This window comes from Miniopterus schreibersii, assembly GCF_964146895.1.
Source record: "Miniopterus schreibersii genome assembly, chromosome: 12".
NCBI classification, from domain to species: domain Eukaryota; kingdom Metazoa; phylum Chordata; class Mammalia; order Chiroptera; family Miniopteridae; genus Miniopterus; species Miniopterus schreibersii.
The window spans coordinates 44,679,947-44,694,823 of record NC_138112.1 but is presented as its reverse complement, the minus strand read 5'-3'; the positions used below and the strand labels follow the sequence as shown (position 1 = coordinate 44,694,823).

Genomic DNA, 14,877 nt, shown 5'->3' with positions numbered 1-14,877 from the left:
ATAAGATAAAAAAGAAAGTCAGGGCCAGGTTGTAGAGGATGCTGAGTGCCCATCCTGGTAAATGGCATTGGCAAAAGGGGAAAACATGATGAAAGTGCCCTTCTGGGAAGAATGACAATAGCCACATATTGAGCTGATACTATGTTCTAGACACTGCCAAGGACTTGACCAACATTATCACATTAAACACTCAAAAAAGAAAACTATTTTGATACAGATGCAATCACAATGTTCATTTTTCAGATGAGGAAACTTAGACTGAGAGGCATTGAGTTAATCCTCAATCACAGAAACAGATGAGTGAAGATGCTGGGATTGAGCTGGGTCTGTCTGGTGCCAGAGCCTAGCTCTTCTCCACCACACTGCACCACATCAGGACATACTCTAGAGGGCCCAAGGGTGCGAGGAGACCAAACAGGAGACCCATCGACATTTCCTGCATGAGTTGTGTCCCAAGGGTGCGAGGAGACCACACAGGAGACCCATCGACATTTCCTGCATGAGTTGTGTATGTTCTGACTTAGGGCAGAGGAGAGAAAATGGGGACACAGGATCAGAGATATGAGCCAATAAGAGGGAAGATGGGACAGTCCTTGGGAGGCAGTTTAGTGAAATAGTTAAAATTCTGATTTTTGAATCAAACTAGCATGTATTCTAGTCTCAGTTCTGAAACTTTCTAGATTGAGTAAGTCAATTAATCACTCTCAACCTCAGTTTCTTCTGTAAAGTAGAAATATTGACATGACCACCGTCCTGGTGGTGTTTTGAGGCTGGAGTAATAACTAGTGGCGGCACATAAAATAGGTCTGATGCAAATAAACGTTAGTCTATCAAATTAAATTGGAATAAGACAGGGCAAACCCAAACAAGTTTCTGGAAGGCATGGGAACCAAAGGAATCTGGTTGGGTGATTGGGTGGCAGTTTAACTTAGAACTGGTGGGTAGAGAAGAAATGTCAGATGTAAGAACTTGAATATGAAAAAATGGTAGAGAGTTGTCTAAATGTGACTCAGTGGTGTGGGGCCAGCAGAGTGTGGTGGTTAAGCAGAATCCAGTAAACTGAGGCACAGAGAAGTTTAGACCCAGGCTCCGTCATCCTCCAGGAAATAAGGGAGGAGAGAGAGAAGCCCCAGGTATTAGAAGGCCTGGGGTAGGGAACTAGGTAAATATCTGTGGCCTTCTTAAAGGAATACTCTGGGAGGCTACCACTGGGGTCCTTGGTGAAACACTGGGGCTTCAGTCTTGTGTGCAGGTGCAGAGACACTAAGACTTTTGCCAACCACTTCCACTCTCAAGTGTGGCCACAGCTGTTTGGTTTAGCATGCCCCTCTCTGGTTCTAGCAGTGTTCAATTGGCCTACAATTGGTCTAGACATTTACTCCTAATAGCTTGGATGAGGCATAGACAGAACAGAGGCAGGTGGGAAGTAGGAGGAAGAAAAGATTAGATGTGTGAGTTTGAGATACTGATAGCCAACTAGGTGCATTTGTCTAAAAAGCCTCTCCAGGGACATATATCCTGAATATATGTGTAGTAACCTTATTTCTGACACTTTTTCTGTTGTCATTGCTGGTGCTAAATTACCAGTGCTCACAATGATGCCTTAAAAGGCCATCACTGATAAAAGCAGAACCATGTCTGCCTTTTTGTCTGGTGTAGGAGGAGTGCTGCATGGTAGATGGAGTCTCTGAAATGTTCTGCATATGGCAGGTGTTCAGTGACAACCCAGATTTCCCGACCTGCTTTGACAGTGGCTGTATTCCCCTGCCAATCCTGATCCGGTAGAAAGCCCATTCATTTCTTTGACATCCATTTATAGCACCTCACTGGAGAATGTTCTACAACTTGGTGACTGGTTTGCTATAGCCTTCGGTTATCCAACCTCAGCCTCAGCAAATCTTTATTTGCGGGGGGGGGGGGGGGGCGCGCTGGAATTTGCTATAGTAGCATCACCAGAACTCGTGTTATGTCTAAGTCTCAGCCTCCTTTCCCTCATTTATCTTTTAATAGATGATCTTTTCACTTAACTCTTCTGAGAAGACCAAGGTTAACCCATCCACAGACTCATCCATGTACCACGTGGCAGTAACCAATAGGAAAATGCTGTGGATCTGCCAGCTCTAGTCATAAAAATCATCTTGGATCTCACTTCCTTCTTGCCCTTATAATTCTCATCCTAGGCCCAGTTCCAGAGTCTGCATGGTTTCTGAGCCTTTGGATTTGGCTATAGAACTTGGCTCCTCTGGGTTTGCCCCTGGGTGCTGCCCAAGACACAGCTTGTACTTGTTCTATGGCTCTTCCTGCCCTTGGCTGCTTCAGAAACTCACTCTAACCAAGGCATTCTGGTTTTCAGGATCTCATCCCAGTATGGCCTCCTGGAAAGATCCCTGCATGGGGAAATACGTCAGTTAGGCCAGAAATTCCTCACCTTTCCATCACTCAGAAGCCTTTTCTCCTTCCTTAAGGTCTCAAGAGAAGTGTCACTTTTCCAATCCAAGACAAACCCTCACCACTTATGCAATTGGTTATATTCTTTTGTATTTCCCCTGAGGCCTCCAATAATAATATTCTATTCTATTAATTAGCTCATTGAATGAACATTTACTAGGCATATACTCCGTGCTAAGCCAGGGATCAGCAAGCTACAGTTCACTGCCTGTTCTTGTTCCAACAAAGTTTTTTAAAATTTACATATTATTTATTACTGTTTATGGATGCTTGTATGCTGCAATGGCAGAGTTGAGTAGTTACAACGGAGAGACTGCCTGGCTGCAAACCCCAAAACATTTACTGTCTGGCCCTTTATAGAAAAAGTTTGCTAAAACCTGTGCTACTCCATGAACACTCTGAGAAGAATCAGACTTGGTTCCTGTCCTTAAGATGTTCTACCTTAGGAAGGTATGAAGTACTGGTCATAATTGGCAATTACAATAAACCGTGTGGAATACAGCTTTGATTAAAGGCATGAACAGAGTGATATAGGAGCACAAATAAGGGGATGTTTAACTGACTGAACCAGAAAGGGCTTCCTGGAGGTGATGGTAGTTGAGCTGCACTGTGAAGGATAAGTAGGAGTTAGCAAGGCAATTACGGGACAGGAAGAAGGGTATTCGTGCAGAAGGACGAATATGTACAAAAGCAGAGATAACAAAACACAGAGGTACGTAGAAAACCACAAGGAGGTCAAGTAGTGTGTGTGTGTATTTGTAAGGAAGGGATGATCAGTGATGAAGCCAGTCAGCCAGGCAGCTCCTGAAGGGATCTGAATGTCTTAACAGTAAGTTTTTGTTTTATCTTGAAGGCAAAGTACAGCAGAGAAGAGAAAACGATAGACCCGTCTATCAGTAATTCCCAAATCTATAGACGTGCAACTTCTGCTTCTCACTCTCACGCAGAAATGGCACTGGACTGGGCCTCTGCACAGAATTATGAAACTGGGCAAAATAGAGGACACACCAGTTTTCGGACATTGGAAAACAGACAGCAGAGGATTATGATCCCTGAAAGAAGGGAAACATGAGAGGTGAGCCCTAGATTTGCCCTGGACATTTTCTGGTTTGTGGTGCAGGAAGGTGCTGAGCCACGCCCGGCCGGGCTTTATTTAATTTTAATCAGTTTAAATTTAAATAGCCATATACGTCTGGTCGCTATCGTATTGGACAGCACAGCTCTGGGATAGATCTGAGCCCTGCTAAGTGCCAGGAGCGACTGCGCGGGTACCCCTCCTGGGAAGTGGGGCTGGGCTCGCCCAGTGGCGAGTCTCCGGTGGCAGGCAGGCCGTGCGCAGGAAGAGCCTGCACTTGAACTAAGAGTGGCCGGCAGCGGTGGCAGCTGGTGCTTGGGGTCACGCACCTCCCTCCATTTACCTCTTACTTCAGCCACGGCAACGGTGGCAGGCCCGAGCACGCAGGCACGCTGTCAGTTAGCGTCCACTTCAATGTACTGTGCTTCTTTCCATTCACTGCCCTGTGATGGTCCCTGAAACTCCAAGGCCCGCTTGGCCAACGTGCAAGTGCCTGGAAGTACAGGGAAGCTGGTGCTCCTGGAGACCACCCTTAGCCCATGGAGGGGTGGGTGCTAGTGCAGAAGTCTGGAAGGCGGATAATTCTTGAAGGCATTCTGTGCACTTTTCAGAGGTACAATGATGCCAATGACTTCCAAATGCACTCTTAGGCTGATTGCCTCTTCCTCCCGCCCACTCTCCCCCAGTTCCTTCCCTCCTGCTTCCTGGGTCATCTTCCACAGAAAGTGTCTGCACCACAGTCCTTGCCTCAGGCTTTGCTTTTGGGGAAATTGAGACAAGGCTCATTCAAGTAAGATCATGTGTCTGGGCCCAGAGACCCATAAAATGACAGTCTGGAGACTAGACGAGAGGCAGCTGAGGCTGCTCCTCCTGTTTCTGTAAGCAGAGCAGTCTTCTAGAATACTGATGGTCCTTCAGCATCCCTCCACCCAAAGTTATGGATGTTGTCTTCATTGTCACTGTCATCATCATTTTTGCCACTGTGATCACTATCAGCCCAACCACTACCATTTATTGAACACATTTCCTGCATCAAGCACTTCACAGGTCCTAGCTAGCATCCTGCCATTCCCCCAATGGTCATACTAGGTAGGTCGGTTACCATCCTGTGTTGTGGATGACGGACTGAGCTGCTGGTAAGTGGCAGAGCTGAGATTATAATCAGATCTGCCAAGGCGATGTGCTTTCTACTCCACTGGGGACCCAGAGCTTGGACTAAGTCTAGATGTAGTTAGAAGGTCATTCCGACGTCACCCATGGCTGTCACCAGAATCAGCACTTTGGGTACATGTGCCATGGGAATAAATAGAACTGTGCCTATCCAGTGCCCTTGACAACACTGTGGGTATTGGCTCTTGGCATCATAAATTTCAGCCTTCTTCAAACTCAGCCTTTCCAACCCAAATTTTCTGAACTTCTGACTGTGATGTATTTAGACATCTCTAAAGCCTAGTCAATCATGTGATTCTCATCTTAGAGGCAAAGAACATAATCCCAGACTCTCCTCGCCATTGCTACTGTGGAGGCTGGTTAAAAGTTGACTGTGCACTGACAAATAGCACTGGGGTTATATTTCTAGAAAAAGGAACTTTATTTAAAAGTGTTCTTCCAAGCGGACTCTTCCACATAAACATTGTTATATATGGGAGAAAGGCTATATTCCTGGACAGTTTCCAAATGTTTAATATACCATTAACATCCGAGTTTGAAACCCCAGGGAAGAAACTGTAGCACTTTGGATGACAAATTCTAGCAATGTTTATCTATTTTTAAAAATCTAGGAGCTTGTATTTAAAAAGTTAGCAGGAGCAGTAAATAACATTGCTTTGTTTTTTTTTAGAGTATAACAAAAAAATGAACTCCTCCCACCCCCATCAGTACATTTTTCAGGTTTGAATCTTAACTGTCAGCTATACCCTGTAAATAGTAAGCCAATGCTCTTCTGTGTATAAAAAGTTTTTACGCAGCAGAGAGAAGAGGTAGTGAGAAATGGGAATTACTGAGCACATACTTTATTCCAGGTGCTTCATATGTATCCTCTAATTTACGTTCAACCTCATTTCACTGATGAGAAAACAGAGGCTCGAAGATCTGTAACTTGCCAGTGGGCACACTGCCTGTGAACGGCTGAACCAGGATTTGGATCATGATTACCTTGTCTTTGGGAAGACTTTTTATTCTGCCAGAGAAAGGCTAGAGGCTCTGGGGAAAGTTTGTTAAGCTAATAATAGAAGCAAAGTCTATTGAACCAAGTCTGTATATAGGATGAAAGTGGAGTCAGGCTGAGGTAAAAAAAATTCCACCTCAAAATTGAAGGTAAAAGTGAAGATAGGAGGCCAATTTCTTTCATGACCGTAGATGCAGAAACCTCAGACAAAATATTGGCAACTCTTATATCCAGTTATTTAGAAAAAGTATACCATATCACAACTATGTAGTGTTTATTCCAGAAATATAAGGGTGGTTTAACATTCAAAATTCAATCAATATAATTCATTACATTAACAGAAAAAATTATATGGATATCTTCACAGATGCAGAAAAAGTATTTGATTATATTCAATATTCATTCATGATTAAAAAAAAAAATCTCAGCAAACTAAGAATAAAAGGGAATTTTCCTTACCTGATAAAAAATCTACAAAAAAGCTATAGCAAAATCATACTTAATGATAAAATATTAAAAGCTTTCCCCACAATTACTGCTAAAATAAAATGTGTTCCCCACAAGATTGGAACAAGGCAAGAATGCCCACTATCACCACTTCTATTCAACATTGTACTGGAGGTTCTAGCCTGTGTAACAAAAGAGAAATAGAAGTCATATGGATTGGAAAGTAATTATTGTTAAGATAAAATTGTGTCTGTAAGAAATTCCAAAATAATTGATATATAAACAAATATAGTTAATAAGTGCATTTAACAAGGTCTCTGGATACTAAGTCAATATACAGGAATTAATTTAATTCCTATATACCGGTGACAAATCAAATTAATATTTTAAAAAGCTATCATTTACAATAGCATAAAATACATATTTTAAAGGATAACTCTAGTGAAAAATGAACAAGACTTCTCCATAAAAAGCTATAAAACATTACTGAGTAAACTTAGAGGAAATCTAAATTATGGGGTAATATTTGTTGATTTGAAGAGTCAATAATCCAAAGTTGTCAAATCTCTTCTAATTTTACCATAAGTTCAACATAAACCCAATAAAAATACTAGCAGGTTTAAAAAAAATAAAAATTGAGATCATGATTCTAAAATTTATGCAGAAATGCAAAGAACCAAGGACAGCCAAAATAATCTTGAAGAACAAAGCTGGAGGTCTAACATTCCAGATACGTAGGATAGACAAATAAACCAGTGAAACAGAATGAGAGTCCAGAGTCCAGAAACAGAACCACAGACATAAAGTCACTTGATATATGACAAAGGTGACACTAACGCAGATGGAAGGGCATTCCAATAAATAATTCTGGGGGGAAAAAGAATTTTGGCCCCTACCTTACACCATACACAAATTCAATTACAGATCAACTCAACATCTAGATATGAAAGGTAGAGACAATAAAGCTTTTAGAAAAGAATATAGAACAAAGTCTTCATGACTTGGAAGTAGGCAAAGATTTTTTAAATGAGACACAAAAAGTGCTAACCATAAAGAAAAAAGATCATACAGGTTACATTAAAATTAAAACCTTTTGTTCATCAAAGATTAGGGGAATAAAAAAACAAGCCACAGAATGGGAGAGGATATTTGGAATACATATACTTCACAAAGGATTCATATCTAGTAGAGTAAAGAACCCCTACATATCAATAAGAAAAAGAAAGGCAACTCAATGGAAAATATGGTCAAAAGACCTGAACAGTCACTTTAGATTATCCAAATGACCAATACCAACAGAGTAGTCAAGTTATAGAAATTCAAATTAAGATCACAATGCAGTATCACTACATATACAGCAGGTAGCTAAAATGAAAAAAGACCAACAGTATCAGGTATTGGCAAAGACGTAGATTCACCAGATCTCTCTTGTTGTGCAAAATTATTTAACAGTATCTACTAAAACTAGGTTATATATCTTATGACCCAGCAATTCCACTCATAGTATATAATCAACAGAAATGCATACATATATTTACCAGAAGACAGGCACATGAATGCTTGCTTATACAGCACTATCCATAATAGCGCCAAACTGGAAACTGCCCGAATGTTCATCCATAATAGAATGAATAAATGAAATGTATACTACACAGAAGAGTATTATACAGCTACGAAAAGGAATAAAACAAAATTATATGCAATCATGTGGATGAATCTCACAAACTATAAAGTTGACAAAGGAAGCCAGACACTAAAGAGTATATGCTATAAAATTCCATCAACAAAATGTTTAAAAACAAGCAAAATTACTCAAAGATAGAAATCAAGATGGTGGTTGCCTTTTGCAAAACTGAAAGGGGAAAAAGGCGGCTTCTAGAGTCCTAGTAATTTTCTGAGTTTTGTGATGTAACATGAATGTGTTCTAATGAATGGCAACCGTGAGCTGCACACTTAAATTTACCTACTTCTCTGTATGAATGTTATGTGTCAAAAAAATGTTCACTTTAAAAAAAGAAAATGTGAAGGTGAAAACAGCATTACCTCTCTCCTTGTCTCTCAAGGCTCACTCTAGGCTTGTATGGGAACTAGAAGTTTGATTCTCATGTAATGGAGATGTGACAGGGAAATGACCGAGATGAGCTGTGAGTGTGTAAGAGATAGAGGTAGGAGGTCAAAGGTTACCTTAGCACATGTTAAAGATCAGAGGTCAGGACCTCAGCCTGCATGGAGCCATTAGCTGGGAATTGCAGAGCTGATACCTTTATTCTGGGATTTCACCTCTCAGGGAGGCAGCTTGGTTTATCTTAATGTAACTCACTGGTCATATGTTATACTCTTAAGCCCTGTGCAAGGTCCCGGGGATTCTAAGCCAAACCAGACAAGGGCCCCTCAGCATAAGAGGGGGATCAAACACATGAATGGGCAATTACAATGCAACATGGAAATTGTTGTGATAGGAAAACCACAAGGCTCGAGAAGAAAAAAAGACTGCTAATCTAGATTGGGGAATTGGGATAGGCTTTCCAAGGCAGTGGGGTCTATGCTAAGAATGAAAGTGTGGTGGGCAATCTGCCAGGTAAAGGGGGTGCAGCCGGCTGGACAGAGGATTGCAAGCCCATGTGCAAAGGCCTGGAGATCACATCGAGCAGGGCGCTATCAGGGAACATAAGACGGGCTTCAGAGCTAAGAGTACAATATTAGACTGGTCCTGGTCAGGTCCTGGTGAATTTAGCCCAGTTGAAGAATTTGTATTTTAACCCGGGGTGATGTAATTAAATCTTGAATTTACCCCATCTGGAGTCTGTGACCTCGATCAAGTTCCTTCTGCTTTGATGGTATCAGAAATGTATTAGTTTTGTCTGGAGTATTTCATTTACTTTGGCTTTCCCACCAATAGTTTTAAAAATATGTAAGAGGTGACTCGTTTTCTAAAGGCCTGCACATAGTAGGTACAAGCACGAAAGCGGTAGATTGATGAGTGCCCAAAGCTCTGTAGCAAAGGAGGGCGGAATCTCAGCTGTATTATTTAGGAACACAAAAATTGGCTCAGATCCACGCCCACCACCATATGCTGGCAGCTGAGAACACTGCAAAGGCAGTAATCAGGACGGAAAATTCCCCTTTCCAAGTTCCCGAAACCTGCAGCTCAAGGTGGCAGCTGGTGGCCTATTATTCCCTGGAGCTCTGGTGAAATGGAAGAGTTCTGTTTGTGCAATTCTAGGCAGGAGAAGTCTGTTTTCTGTTGATGAAGAGGGACAGTTTATGGTTAGAGGGATATTTCCTTACTTCTTTTTAAAAAACTTCTTAGAGATTAAATTATCACAGGGTGGGGAGCAGGCAGCAGGAATCCCTTCGATAAGGTCTGGCTTCCTAGTTCTTCCTTAGAGGTAAATAAAGGGTTGAATAATTTGTCCATTGCTTGAACAAATTTCGAGGGTACTGTCAGGATCAAGACCAGACCAGGCTTAAAGATAAGACAGAGAAACTGGCAGTGAGGGTGAGTGGGCAGGTTAGGGCCTCCCCGCACTAGGGGCACCAGGGACACTGGGAATCAGGCAGGTCTGACAGCTAGAGACAGAAGTCCAGGGCTTGAAATGATTGGTAGGAGCAACAGAGAGGCCTCATCCTTGGAGGGGCAAGATAGGGCTCCTACATGGGTTTCACTAACATTTCTATGCGTCTGGTACTGAGCTAAAAGGCAATATTAAGGGCTAGGTCAGCCAAAGAGTAGGCAGTCCCTAGATACCTATAGAATCAATGCCTGAAGATTGAGACCGAATTATGAAAAGTGGGGTCCAGGGCAAAAACTGGATCACAAAAAATAAGGTATAATAATGGCTAATAATTATAAAACACTATATACCAGGCACTTTTCTATGCTCTTTACATATATTAATTCATTTCATCCTCACAATAGTCCTGTAAAGTCAGTATTGTTATTATTCCCACTTTATAGATGAGAAAACTGAGGCACAGAGAAGTTAATTAAGTGACCTGTGTATGATCTCAAAGATAGTAAGTGGGAGAGGCAGGATTCAGTCTGGCTCCAAAGCCTACACACTTAACTTTTAGAGGTGATGGTCTTGTTAGAATCGGGACAATGATAGGTTACTAAGGTCTTGCAAAAATTATTCCAAACAAAGAGAAACACTGGCTCCAAAACCCGGAGGTTGGACTGAGCCTGAAGAAGGGACTCAAGGGCCTCAGTCTGCTCACTTTTCAGGAGCACTTTTGCCTGGAAGTGCTTCTGTTGTGAGTTACACCCCAAGCATATCATCTCTACTAGCTGTGATGAGCAGATCTAAGCCACTTAAGTCTGCCAGCTTTTTGCTTTTTCCTTTATTCCTCAAGTTTTGGCCCAATAGCTGCCAGGATGGGGAGTTGATGTTTTGCTTTGGCTGATAGAAATATCTGACTGACAACCTCTCAGTTGGTGCCTCTGGCACGGAAGTAGTGTGAGCCATTTTCCAAGTGTTGTATGCTCAGAACCCCAGCTGACATCACAATTCTATTAGCTTGTTTCCATGCTCTTTGGTTGAAACCTATGTCACTTTGTCAACCAAAATAAGATTTTCAAAACATAGTTAGGATGTTGCTCTAATCAGTGTAGCCTAAATAAGTGCTAATGAAGAATTAGATCCATGTAAATTGGGTCGAAGAGGCATTTTCCTGCTTTATTTCCAAAGTGAAACCCAAGAATCCTTGCAAATTGGGAGGATGTTTGGCAGGAATGCAGTGGCTGGCACAAGACATGCAGCCATTCTAGTCATGACCATGAATAGTCAGCCTTATTTGGCACAAACAGTTCTCCAGGGTATATTTTCAATTCATTGTTTGGAAAACTTAAGCACATACATGCTGTTAGCTTCAGCAGAGTTTTGTGCGTACAATTCTGAGTAACCCTACTAAGATTTTTAGAACATGCACATTCTCCTTTCCTATGATTCTTTTAAGTAATTAGAATATTTTCTGAAATATAGAGAAGACTTTTTTCAGCAAGTGCATTGAATAACACGTACTGAGCACTAACTCTATATAAGATGCTGTGCAGGATGGAGCTGGGGATACAGTGATGGTCCCAACCAACTCCAATGCCTTTCTCCAGGGTCTGCCATAAAAGTGTTATAGAAAGTGGAAAAAAGGCAAAGAGGGCACAGAAAGTAGAGGGTGAGAAAAAGGATCCTGGGAAGCTTGTCCAATATTATTTCTAATACACATAGTACCTTGAAGGTGTTAGTTATAATTGCATGCCCCAAGACTGAGAGTAATATGAAAAGTCTTTTCCAGATCTTAGAGATTAAAGAAAGCAGAATGTATTTAAGGTAGATTTTAGAGCTGGTTTAGACTCTATTCTATGTGATATTTCCTTGACATCATTACAAGGGATGGAGTGGACCCAGGAGCCCAGTTTATTCATCTGTCTTTTCATTCATCAGATACCCATAGTGTCCACTCTGCTTTGCATATGCTGTGAGAAAGTCATACAGACATGAAGAAGACATGGCCCCTGCCCTCAGGGAACTTGTCATCTAGTGCAGGGGATAGATTGATAAGTAATTTTTGCCAATTAGAAAATGTGCCAGATGTAGGAGTGGACAGAATGCTGATGGAGCCCAGAGGAATAGATAACTCTTTCCTCTGTCTTTGAGGTGAAAGACATGACTGTCTTTCCTGCCCACGGAGAAAAGAAAATTGTTCCTCTCTTTAGATTCTCAGATGTCAGTTTCTACCTTCCTCAGCCCCGCCCAGGTTTCTTGAGTGTCTACCATGTGCCAGGCATTTTGCTGAGCTCTCTTGTACTGCAATGAACTGTGGGTAGTGTGACAGTTCCTGGAAGTTAACTTTAGGGAAAGACGGCTAATTTGGGAGGAAGGGTGCCTTAAACAAAGAAATTTATTCTCTCTCAGTTCTGGGGCAAGATGTCTGAGATCAAGGTGAAGGCAGGGCCACACTCCCCCGAAGGCCCCAGGGGAGGACCTGTTCCAGGCTTCTCTCCCAGCTCTGGGGACCTCAGGTGTCTCTTGGCTTGTAGACAGCTTCCTTCTGTGTTCCTTCTCTGTCCTAATCTCCTTTTCTTATAAGGACGCCAGTCATATGGATAAGGACCCTTCTTAAGGCCCTCATTTTAACTCGATCATCCCCAAAGACCCTATTTCCGAGTAAGATCACACTCGCAGGTCTTGAGGGTTAGGACTGCAACATCTTTTTGGGGGGACACTTGAGCACCTAACTGTGGGTTTTACTTCTGTGCTGGATTAACCCATTATCTTCATTCAGTTTTGACCCATAACTCAGCCCTATCTTGGACCCTTGTTCTTTGTGCAGTGGTCACGTGGAGCTCGTATCTGCTTTATGGTGCGGCAAGGAGTTCGGGCTCACCTGCACTCCCTGCCCACACCTGCCCTGGCACGCCCCAAGCCCTGGGTAGCTCGGGTCTGTGCTGCCCTCCCGCCTGTGGTAAGTGGTGGATGCAGGTGGCTTCCCTGGTTGTCCAGGGCTCAGGCTGCCTTTGGAACACATTTGCCAGTCCAGTTTCCCACTGCTAGGCACCTCCAGCCCCTCACCGGTGTCGTCCTTGGGGGGAGACAGGAAGTGACTGTGGCAGTGGGAACTCCGCTGTGGGTGGGCCCTGCTCTCTGCCTCTTTCTGCTGCAAACAGGAGGAGAGGTTAACAGTGTGAGGAGAGCCGGTCCTGGGTAATTAAACAAATAATTACAGAGTAGCTTCATTTTATGTGGAGCCCTATCATAGAATATAGAAATATATAAGGATATTAATAAAGACCTATAAAAAGAGATATTAAAATATTAAAGCCCCACTATGCACAAAATGTAGAACAATGCAAATTACCTCTTCCTCAAATTAAAAAGGATTGTTAAAAATCACAATTTCAAAGATGGTGACTGAGTGAATTTTAAGCCGTGCTTGTGTTCCAGGGGCACAGATGTACCACTTCATAGCTGGTTTGAAAAAGCAGCCTTAATCTTCTTTCAAGATTAATCTTGAATTCTGTGAGCTTTAAACTATATAGATATCTTGAGGAACATAACCCTAGGGTAACCTGTAGCAGTCACAGTAAATAATAAATGGTTTAAAGGGGCCCTGAGAACTGGACCCAGTCCCGCGTGGAGTGTCAGGGAAGACCTTGCAGAGCGATGGCTTCGTCTGCATCAGGAAGGCTGAGCAAGACCTGGTCTGGTGACAGGGGAAAGGGGCCCCACACAGGACTGAGCTCAATATTTTAGGTCAGTTTCACTTCCTCACACTAATTTTGTATCTTCTCTAGCTGGTTGTTGCTCAGGCACTGGTACACTTTGAGGCAAATCCCACCTAAGAACTGCTTTTGTGTGTTTTGAGGGGAGAGGAGGGCAGAGGGGAAGAGAGGAGGGAAACCAAGTAAAACTGATCTTGGCCAACACACATCGCAGAACACATAAATCCAAACCTCTGTTTATTTCCCTTAGCTTATTTACAGAAACACAAGTCAGTAAATACTAACTTGTAATTAAAATTGGCGGACTAGTTCCATGTGTTTGGCTGGCTGATTGGGAAACGTATGCTGCTGTATTTGTTATTAAATTCCTTTCCGAGGAGGGAAAAAGTCACAAATGCAAGCTCTATTTCCTCATTGCTGGGTAGGCTTTCTGCAGTTTGAGACCTTTTGTAAAGTTTATTTTAATTTTAAAATCTGGGGCCATTCAATTTCAGTGGTATTTGTAGAGTTAAGGATGATAAAATACACCTGGCACTCAGCCTCTCTCCATTTGGGATACGGGGGAAATTCAGGAGCCAGGTGGGGACATCAGCAAATTTCACCCGATGATAGAAGCCAATCAGATGAGAGACTTTGTCCAAGATATCAACATGAGACCAGAGCTAAAGCCTTATTTAAAGATTGAAAATTACGGTGGACATCCTGATAAGGCTGGAAATAAGTGCATTATGGCCCCAGCTGACACAGCACTTTCTATGCGTCTGGTACTGAGCTAAAGCCACTTACGCATTATTTCATTTTAAAATAACAATGACTAACGCTGTAAGCTCTCGCTATATGCCGAGCCTGTTTTAAGGGCTGTAAGAATATTAACTCATCTAACCCTACAATAACCCAATAATGTAGATTTGGTTTTATTGTGCAAAATCAGATTTCAGAGAGGTCCACTGGCGTTTTTTTTCTGAGGTCCTACAGACTAGTAAATGGAGGAGCTTAGCTTTGAACCTGGGCTGTCTTCAAAATAGCTCTGTGAGGTAGGTGTTTTGCTTATCTCTGCTATATAAGTGAGGAAAAAGAGGCCCGAAGAGGTACAGCGACTGTCCTAAAGCCCTCCAGTAAGTTTCAGGCACGAGACTCCACATTGGAGCTGACTTCCAAGCCTATGACGGTCTAGGCTGTCTGCAGTGTACGTTGCCTTTCAGCAGAGTGCTGCCCACTGGCCACTCTTTCTCGGGCAAGAGAAACCTGGATTATAATTTCTTCCACCTCACAAGTGCTCTTTCAGCTCCCACACTGTTCTGATAGTTGGTGTTGAGATTCATTATTCCAGCAAAAACTTGCTCCCTCCCATCTTCCAGTGTTAGTTTCTTTTTCTGGCTTTAAGTTTTCTCACTAAATGCTAACCCTCTTTCATTTTTTTTCTTTTCTTTTTTTTCTTCTGATGATCTTGCCTTCAGCAAAGTTTAAGAGCAAGGCATAATTAGCCCAGGAGCTGGAGAGCCACTCAGGTCTGCAGGCAAGAAA

At 42.4% G+C, this 14,877-nt stretch overlaps 1 protein-coding gene across 1 annotated transcript in view; it reads right to left on the bottom strand.

Annotated features, from left to right (window-relative positions):
- Window positions 1-14,877, bottom strand: part of SPON1 (spondin 1) — a 229,260-nt gene that overhangs the window by 100,470 nt on the left and 113,913 nt on the right. The gene's annotated exons all lie outside the window — the stretch shown is intronic.